The sequence below is a fragment of the Trachypithecus francoisi genome, unplaced genomic scaffold, assembly GCF_009764315.1.
Source record: "Trachypithecus francoisi isolate TF-2019V2 unplaced genomic scaffold, Tfra_2.0 Lachesis_group21, whole genome shotgun sequence".
In the NCBI taxonomy this organism is placed as follows: domain Eukaryota; kingdom Metazoa; phylum Chordata; class Mammalia; order Primates; family Cercopithecidae; genus Trachypithecus; species Trachypithecus francoisi.
The window spans coordinates 58,277,749-58,287,473 of NW_022681467.1; positions in this window are offsets into that span (position 1 = coordinate 58,277,749).

Below are 9,725 nucleotides of genomic sequence, written 5' to 3' on the forward strand. Positions count from 1 at the left end.
CTGTACCCATTAGCAGTCCCTCCCCTTCCCTCCCTCTGCCCTGGCGACACTGCCCTGCGTCTGTCCCCGGATTTGCCAGCTGGGTGTTTCGTATCGCTGTATCCACGCTACGTGTGGTCTTTTGTGCGTGGCTTCTTTTCCTGAGCACTGTGCTTTGGAGGTTCACCTCCATGGTAGCTTGTGCCTGTGCTTCGCTCCCGTTAAGGTCTGGGCTGCATGGGTGGACTGCAGTGATCTGCTCATCCGCCGATGGGTGTCTGGGTGGCCTCCACCTTCGGCTGGGAAGAGGCTGCTGCGGGCGTCCGGGCGCACTCCTGTGGGCGTCCGGCGCACTCCTGCCTTTGGCTCTTTTAGGTATTTTGTTTGGGCTTTGAGACACGTTTTTCTCTCCCTCAGAGGAGCGCCTGTTGAAGAATCATGACCTCTGTTGAGCATTTACCTGGTCACAGACATTTTGCTGAAGAATTCACAAGTTCATAGAAGAGCACACTTGATCTTGAGTGTCCAGTTCAATGGGTTTTGACAGATACGGACAGTCGTGTGACTCCAGATCACAACGTGGGACGTTCTGGTCGCCATGGGCTCCTGGGTGCCTCTTCCTAGTGAGTTTCATCCCATGCCCTGCTTTCTACTGCAGGAGATTAATTCTCTCCTAGGATTTTGTATAAATGGAACCACACTGAGGCAGGAGGTGGGACTTGACCCTAGAGACAGGGCTCAAACTCTGGACCAGATTGAAGACTGGCTGAAACAGGGAAAAGGCACCTCTCCATAAGATGCCCACCAGTGCCAGGCCAGTTTACCATTGCCACGGCAACACTCGGAAGTTACTCCCCCTTTCCATGGTGATGACTTGGAAGTACCACCCTTTTACTAAAAAATCAGAATGCAGGTACGAATATGAGTGCAGCACTGCCTCTGAGCAGCTGCTCTGGGCTCGCCGCCTAGGGGGGAGTCCTGCCTCACGAGGAGGGGTCCCTCTGCTGCTGCTGTGCACAGCTGCTTCAATCAAAGCTGCTAACGCCACCGGCTCACCCTTGAGTTCTTTCCTGGGCAAAGCCAAGAACCCTCGTGGACTAAGCCCCAATTCTGGGGCTCACCTGCCCTGCATCTGTGCTCTGTGTGGCTCTGATGTCTGCTAGAACAGGGGACTGGAGGCCTGTTTGTGCGGCACGTATGCCTTGTGTGGGTGGCACTCTGCTCACCCATTCACCTGTGATGGCCGTCCAGGTCATTTGCACTTCTTGGCGATTGTGAACGGAGCTGTGATAAACATCCATGTGCCAGTTTTGCAGGAGTACAGGCGTGGATGGCCAGGCCCTGTGATAAGCATCTGTGTAACTTTACAGGAAACTACACACCTGCTCCCACAGTGGCCATGCCATTTCGTTCCTGCCAGGGCACGGGAGCGTCCCGGTTGCTCCAGCCTTTTCCGACACTTGGTATTGTCTGTCTTTTTAATTTTAGCATTTCTTGTTGGTATTAGTCACAATTTAAAGATCAGAAAATGGAGGCTCAGAGAGGCGAAGTGACCTGTCCGGGCTGCACAGTGGGGAGGGCAGGTCAGAACCTGCCCATGACCTTTGGACTGTGACCCCACCTCTCAGACAGAGCAGGTCTGTGCTGGCTCCTGAGGCCCCAAACTGACTGCAAAGGCCTTCACTTCACACCACAGCCCCATGCCCCACTGTCCCTTAAAACCCTCGGTGGCCCCCCTGCCTCTAGCCCATCCCTGCCCTTCTCCTCCCCGCTTCAGCCATGCTGGTGCCTTCCTCTCCCCAGGGCCTTTGCACGGCTGCTCCTGCTGCCCCTCTGCCCTGGTTATATCCTTCCCGTGAGCCCGGAACAGCTCACTTTGGCCGGCGTGTGCCCTCAGCATTCATGCAGAGTGATGCCTTTGAAATGACAGCAAGCGGCAGTTGATACCTTTCCGTCCTGCTGAAAAGTGAGACCCGGGAGGGCAGAGACCAGGCCTGTCTTGTTAGTCCTGGGGGCTGTGCCTGGCAGCGGGTTGTTGATTTGGGCAGCACGAGTGTGGCAGGGAACACCCTGACCAGCCTTACCCTGTCTAGAGATGGGAGGAAGCCAAGGGTCCACCTCCAGAGAAAGGTCCTGGAGGACTTATTAGTGGACACTTCAGCCTTGAGAAGCAGCAAGATAACCAGGACAGCATTTCTGCCCCAAGCAGGCGACATCCTGGGAGAGACCCCTCTGAAACTTCCATAGTGTCCCCACAGGGTGGACAGGGACCCCACCTCAAATATGGGCACTGAGGTCTCGAGGCAGCCTGGATGTTTCCCTGGCCTCCCCAAGGCCGTGGGAGGAAGGCCCTGGAGCAGGGGTCGGCCGTCTGCTGTTGGGGGCCAGACAGGTCGCTGTGCTCTGGGGGACACTGCCTGGGCTGAGGCTGAGGTCTGTGTGGTCCGCTACGGTCCACGTTGCTTTCTAAACACACACAGTTACATAAACGATGATAACACTTCATAAACATTTTTCTAACATGTGGAATGTTTGACATGAATTTCAGCTATTTTAAAATGAATAAACAATTGTCAATGTCCTGGCTGAGAAGCCACAGTGCTTTATGGAAGATCAAAGGCAGGAGAAAGGTCTCTTCTTTAGAGAAGAGGAAGGGAAAGAGATCCATCCTGTCCCTCTGATGGCCTTCGGAGAGCAGGCCTGGGCTCGGGCTGTGGGCGGAAGGGCCAGTGGAGTCTGGAGGTGAGTGCCCCTTCCCATAGCCACTGACTGCCCAGGGGTTAGCAGGCAGGGAGACGCCTCGGGACTCACGGGTGAGGGGTGTCGGGTGGGGGCCATATGGGCTTGTGAGCCTCACAAGCTGCCAGGCCCTGGCCAGCTGCCCGCCTCAGAGCCACAGCTGGCGCCGGGGAGCTGGCAGCCAAGCGCTGTCCTTCCAAAGACGTGGTGCTCCAGGGCGCGTGGCCCACGACTGCCACCGGGCTGTCGAGACACCTGAGTGGAGTCCTCACTGCCGGCCCGGCCTGCGCTGCCTGCTCTCGGCCTCCCTGTGTGTCACGTGATGTCGTGTGCTGGGGTTGGGCGGTGGCCGTGTGAGGCCTGTGAGGACGCACGCAAATGGGAGAGGGAGTGTGTGTGGTGTCGGCACAGGGCAGTGGTGCAGAGTGACTGGGCCAGGGGACCCCCACACTGGACAGCCCTTCTGGGGCAGCAGTGGTGCAGGAGGGCTGCCCGGAGCTGGCAGAACGTGGCTGGGGATAGCAGGGCCTCGGTGGAAAGGCCCCGGTGCTCTTGTGCAGAGAGACGGGGCCACCACTGTCACCAGGCTTGGGGGGGCCTCATGAGGGCCTGGCCCCACCCTTCCGGGGTCAGGTGGGGGTGTTGCAGATTCCATCGGAAAATGTGGATAATTCCACTGGAAAAGCCTGGCCTGGGTGGATTCGAGAGGCGGCGCTTCCTCAGCCTCTCCTGTTACCCTCTCTCTTGGTGCCACGATGCTGAAAGACATGCAGAGCACAGGGAGTTGGTGAAACACCGGCGTTTCCCTGTGCTGTGCTGACAACGGCACACTCAGCTTTTGGCGTGACTCCCTCCCTATCCCAGGCTCACCGCTAAGGAGACGGTTGTTTATCCTTCTACAGAGGAAGATACTGAGGGTCTGAGAGGCACACAGCGGGGGTGGGGGTGTCACTCGTGTCACCGGAAGATATGCTGAAGTTCTAAGCCCTGGCACTGCACCTGCAGTGGTCCCTTGGTCCCCAGTGACCTCGTGTGGGCATAGGGGCCTTGGAGATGTGGTCAAGTTGAGATGAAGTCATGGAGGTCTGACTCACATGGCGGCGTCCTCACAGGAAGCTCACGTGATCCTGGACCCACAGGGAGCGCCTTGGAGAGGAGGCGCAGCCCGGAGTGAGGCCACCCAAAGCTCACCAGAAGCAAAAGGAGCCTGTAGCAGGGCACCCTGTGCTCCCAGCAGCCCACACTTAATGTGTACCCCAGCATCTCACAATACCCCTGGAGCGTGTTATCGGGGCTCATTTGCGGCCTGGTACATACCTTGATGTTGGGATCCTGGCCTCCATAGCTGGGAGAATGAATTTCTGTTGTAAGCTGCTCATTTTGTGGAAGCCTAGGAACCTGAAACCATCCAGAAAGGCACTCCATAGACATTTGTGAGAGGATGAGGAAGTGCAGAATGCTTCAGTGTGCTCTCTGAGTCCACCAGCCAGGACTCAGGGCTGCAGGCGAACCTCACAGCCTGGTGCTTCCCAAGTCTTGTTTTGAGGCTCAGTGCTGAGCCTGCAGGCACCCTGAGGCTGGGCTTTGGGCTTCTCGCTCCTCATGCCTGGCTCCTGAGTTGCTCTCTAGGCCTCTCCTTGCTGGGGGCCACTCCACCTTCCCAGGCCACTAACTTCCAAGCTATGGGTCTGCCCAGCTCACCCTGACCTGCTCTCTCTCTCCCTCCCTGCGGGTGGGACGCTGCTCCTACTCCACATCACCTGGCCCTGCCTGCTCCTCCTACCAGCTCTTCCCAGGGTGGCCTCCAAGCAGGTGTTCAGCCAGAATGTGACTCAGTGGTGTGTGCAGCTGTATCCACCAGCAGGGCCTGGCTTGGGGACCCAGAGCCCTGGCTCCACACCTGTGAGCTGGAACACCTGCCCAGCAGGGCTACGTGCTACTGGGGCTGAGGTGCAGACACTGTCAGGCTTCCCCCAGGTTACTGGATCCCTGTTACTGGGTTGAGACATGCATGTCTCCCCAGCTGTGTGTACTCCAAGCAGCCTACCCCTAAGTGCACCCCAACATCTCCCACACACCTAAGTGCACCCCAGCAGCCCACACCTGTGCCCTGAGCAGCCCACACCTATGTCCCCAGCAGCCACCACCTGTCACTTCTGAGAATTGCTCTAAGAAACCAGAGCCACCCTACCAGGAAGGGCCTGGGAGCTTGTGTCTTCCCACCTGCCCCCAGGCAGCCCACAACCAACGGCTGAGCAGTGTTGGGGTAACACCCGGCCCCTGCCTCTGAATGGGAGAACCTCTGTGGTGCAATTCACCCTGCAGGGCTCCCCGCAGGAGCAGATGGAGGCTGGACGCTTCCGGGACCCCATTCTTGCCCAGTCCTCCCTATGCCACCCTGCCTCCCCATCCTGCCCTGCCTCCCTCACCTTTCTCCTGAATGCAGCCTCAATGTGTCACCAGATGCTCGGTCTCAGGCTCTGCTTCTGGAGAACCCGACCCAGCATGACAGAGGTCCCAACCTGGGTAGACGCCGCTGTGATGGATGAATGTGCGTTCATTGTGACATTCCTGGAGTTGTGATTGCTTTTTAGTCCCATGCATTTCCCTGTCAACAGCGGATGAGTGCTCAGTGCCTGCCCTGTGGGGTCGTCTCCTAGAGCAGCAGCTGCATTCTGGAACAGCCTGGCTTTCCTGCTGGGAAGTGGGGTATCCAGGGGTGTGGACTTTGCCTGGTTGGGGACAGGATCTGCCTTGAGGCAATGGCTGGCTGCTGACTGAGGGATGTCCATGTCACCCTGAGGGTTGGGTTCCTGACCAGGGCCCAGAATGTTCTTTTTACAGAATTGACCACTGCTTTGGTATCCACCCAGGTCTTAGGTAATCCCCTGGCTCAGGACACCCGTTCCAGCTCCAGACCTCAGTCCGGAGGCAGATGTTGTCAAGGGGATGATGCGGGCATGGCTGGCCCGCCACTTCTGGTGATGCCGGGGGCCCAGGAGGAGGGAATGGGGTGACCTCTAGGGGACAAGGGGGACTTGTGCATCTTTAAGCAATTTTAAGTGTGAGTTTTTTTGGTGTGTGTTTTTAATATTTTGCAAATGATTTTATAAAAGTAGCTGTCTGGGAGGGAGGCCATGGAGGATGGGAAAGGACCCAGACTGAGCTCCCCCAAAGATGTTGAGTGTCACTGCAGAGCCAGCCCCTGGGAGACGCTAGGTGGAGGATCTGGGGTGGGGCTGGGGGCACAACGGGAGGCCTCATGGTCTGCAGCGAGCAGAGGCAGAGGGTCCCGCCTACCTTGCCTAAGAGCCCTAGTGTCTGCGCTTGGGAGAGTGTTACTGACTGGTTTGCAAAGTTCCACGCCATGTTGGCCAAGGCTGGGGTCAGCTCAGAGTGCACGGGAGAACCTGGGCTCATAGCAGAGTTGCCAGGCAGAGCCTGAGCGCTCGCCCCAGCACAGCGGGCTTTGCATTTGCTGGGCGCTTGTTCTGTTGGGAGGCACCTAGGACCCCTGGGGGGATGCCTGGCCCAGGTGTCTGGAGTTGAAGGGGCAACTCTGGGTGTTCCACTCAACTCTGTCCTTTAGAGGGGCTGGCAGCCTTAGGGGTGTCCTGCAGGCTTCGGGGGCTTTGGAGGCTCCTGCAGTCCATGTCTGAAGGGCTATTTGGCGCTCCTTCCCAGCTTGCTCCCCACACAAGGGCCCCGTGCCCCGCCCTCTGCTCCCAGGGTCACCAGCGTCCAGGCTGGTGTGCTGTCCCATCCGTAACATCTAGCCCAGGGCCCTCCTCTCCTCCAGCTATTCCTCCTCTCATACCTTTGGGGATCCTCTTCCTGAACCCCCCTTTGCTGGAGACTCCCCTAGGCCATTGCTCCGGCGTCCCCTGCCTGGGTCTTAGCTGGGCCTAGGAAAAGACAGTGCACGCCTCCTCCTGGGGGCAGGGGTGGGTAGAGCCTTCCCAGCGTGGGCGAGGGTGGTGAAGACACAGGAAACCCAGCGCCGTGCCTTGTGACCCTGAGAGGAGGGGGCGTGCCCCGGGGGGCAGGGTGCAGGGAGGCTGCCTGTGAGGCAACCTGCAGGCCAGCCTGGGTCTTCCTCCTCCCTCCACAGAGGATGCCTCCTGAACACTGATGGGCTGTGAGGACTCCACATGTGTCTCTCTGAGTCACTGCAGCTCCCCGCGGGGCCGGCACCCATGAAAACCCATTTTGCAGGTGAGCACATGGATTCTCAGAGAGGCTGAATCACCTGCTCCAGGGTGTGAGGCCACTGGGGTTGAGAGTCAGGGGGGAGTCCAGGCCAGTCTGCTCACGGTCAGCCCTGGGTGGTGGTCAGTCAGGGTCAGGGTCAGTCGGGGTCATAGTCAGGGTCATGGTCAGGGTCATGGTCAGCTGGCTGCGGTTGAAGCAAGACTTTCAGGTTCTCTCTGGCGATCAGGGTGCTGCAGGCCCCTAGGTGGGTTAGGAAGCCCCACTGTGGCAGAGAGGCGTCCCTGGGCCCTGGGGTCCAATGTGCTTGCTGTGCAGGTTGAGGAGCTGATGCCACAAACTGCTTTCTTCACTTTAACAGTATTTCATGGGTGCGTTCTCTCATTTTTGAATTTCATGCTGTAATTTTTTTTTTTTTGAGACGGAGTCTCGCTCTGTCACCCAGGCTGGAGCACAGTGGCACAATCTTGGCTCACTGCAAGCTTCGCCTCCCGGGTTTACGCCATTCTCCTGCCTCAGCCTCCCGAGTAGTTGGGACTACAGGCACCGCCACCTCGCCTGCCTAGTTTTTTGTATTTTTAGTAGAGACGGGGTTTCACTGTGTTAGCCAGGATGGTCTCGATCTCCTGACCTCGTGATCCGCCCGCCTCAGCCTCCCAAAGTGCTGGGATTACAGGCTTGAGCCACCGTGCCCAGCTCACGCTATAATTTTTAAAGCTGCGTAAAGTCACGTGGGATCCATGAGCTGCTCTGGTTGGGCATTGGGGCTGTTTTCACTTTTATCTGGGGGTCTCATAAACAACCTGGAATGAGCATCTTTATATGGACATCTCCAGGCACATCTCTTCTGAGGTTATGTCTTGGGAAGGGTCCCCAGAAGTTGAACCTGTGGGGGCTATGCCGCACTCGTTCTTTCTTCTTAAACGAGACCTCGACTCCCTGGTGGTGCTGTGCCCATTTCTAAGGCTCTTTGCACACCGACATTTGCCCTGCGGGAGTCCTCCCCTTGACCCCCGTGGCAGACCTGAGATGATTTATTTCTGCACATTCTCACCAATGGGGACATCACATCTTTTTCAACTTTGCCAGTTGCTGGGTAAAACAGTATCTTATTTTAATTTGGGTTTCTCTTTTTTTTTTTTTTTGAGACGGAGTTTCACGCTTGTTGCCCAGGCTGGAGTGCAGTGGCACAATCTCTGCTCACCACAACCTCTGCCTCCCGGGTTCAAGCAATTCTCCGGCCTCAGCCTCCTGAGTAGCTGGGATTACAGGCATGCACCACCACACCTGGCTAATTTATATTACTAGTAGAGATGGGGTTTCTCCATGTTGGTCAGGCTGGTCACAAACTCCTGACCTCAGGTGATCCGCCTGCCTCAGCCTCCCAAAGTGTTGGCATTACAGGTATGAACCACCACGCCTGGCCCTTACTTTGGGTTTCTTAGATTACTTGTGAAGTTGATCATTTGTCATATTTATCTGTCACATTTCTTTTTTGGTGAACTGCTTTCACATTGTCTGGTGTCTTTTTTCATGATGAGGTTTTCATCTTTTTCTTATTGATTTCTAAAAGCTCTTTATATTTTAAGCCTAATAATACTTTCTCATCTATGTTGCAAATGTTGTAGCCCATTGCTGTTTTTCTTCTCATTTGTTTGCAGTGTTGTGGACAGAAGGGTAAACATGGACGTAGGCATGCCTGTCAATCTTCCCTTGCTCTGGGCCTCGTGCCGCATGCATGGGGGACAAGTTCCACAGGTGGTGAGGGCAGGGTTGGGGCCCGGGGCCTGCTCTCCAGAGCTGTACACACCTGGCCAGACGGTTCCTGACTGGGGCCTCCCAGGGCACATCCTCCTGTCCCTCCTTCTCTGTGCTCGCTGCCGACGACCACCCACAGCAGCAGCCCTGGGAGGCACCAGGGCCCCCTCTTATCAGCAGCCTCCCCCAGGCCTGGCCTCAGCGTTCTCCCTGAAAACCTGAGTCTCCACTCCCTGCTGCTCGCTCCCACCAGGCCCCTTCCTCACCAGGGACATCAGCAGACGCCTCCACCCGGCAGCAGACGCTGGCACGACCCTCACCCCACCTGGGTGGCCAAGCTACTCTGGGGAGCTGGCTGGAAGACCACGTGGAAACCCCAGTGCATCTACCACCGAGTGGCGGTCTGCCTGTGGGCCTGGGGACTCTGATGGGGAAGGCGCAGCGTCTCTGCACACGACTCAACCCTTCATCTGTGGGGCTGATGAAGGTACAGGGATCTGGCTGACCAGGGTTGGGATGGGGAACAAAGTACCTGTCCCCATTCCCCATGGGTTTCATGGAGGAGACTGAGGGTGTGGTGTCCCAGACCCTGCCCTCTCCTCCTCCTGTCCCCTGGGGAGGGCACCAGGGGCAGCGTCCTGCCCCTGCACCCAGCTGTCTTTTCCCACCCACACCTTGGAGCCATGTGCAGCCTCCCGCCCACCCACAAAGAGTAGCCCTGGCCTCACCCCAGCCCGGGTCACAGCACATTTGTCCATGTGGTCATTCATTCCTATAGCAAGTAAGAATAATCGTCTATAGCCTGGCACGCCCTCGCTTGTGGGTGTGGAAATGGGGAATCGGGGTGCCATGGAGCCATCTCCTCTGGCTCAGTGGCCTCGAGTCACACTGGCTGGTCCCTGGTGAGCTGTGGGGCCGGCGCAAAGCTCATGTGGACTGTGAAGACCTGGGACAAACAGAAGAACCACTCCTCACGTGTTAGGCTGATAATGTGCTGAGCTGATGACATTTCCGATGCGCTGGGTTAGCATATATCATTA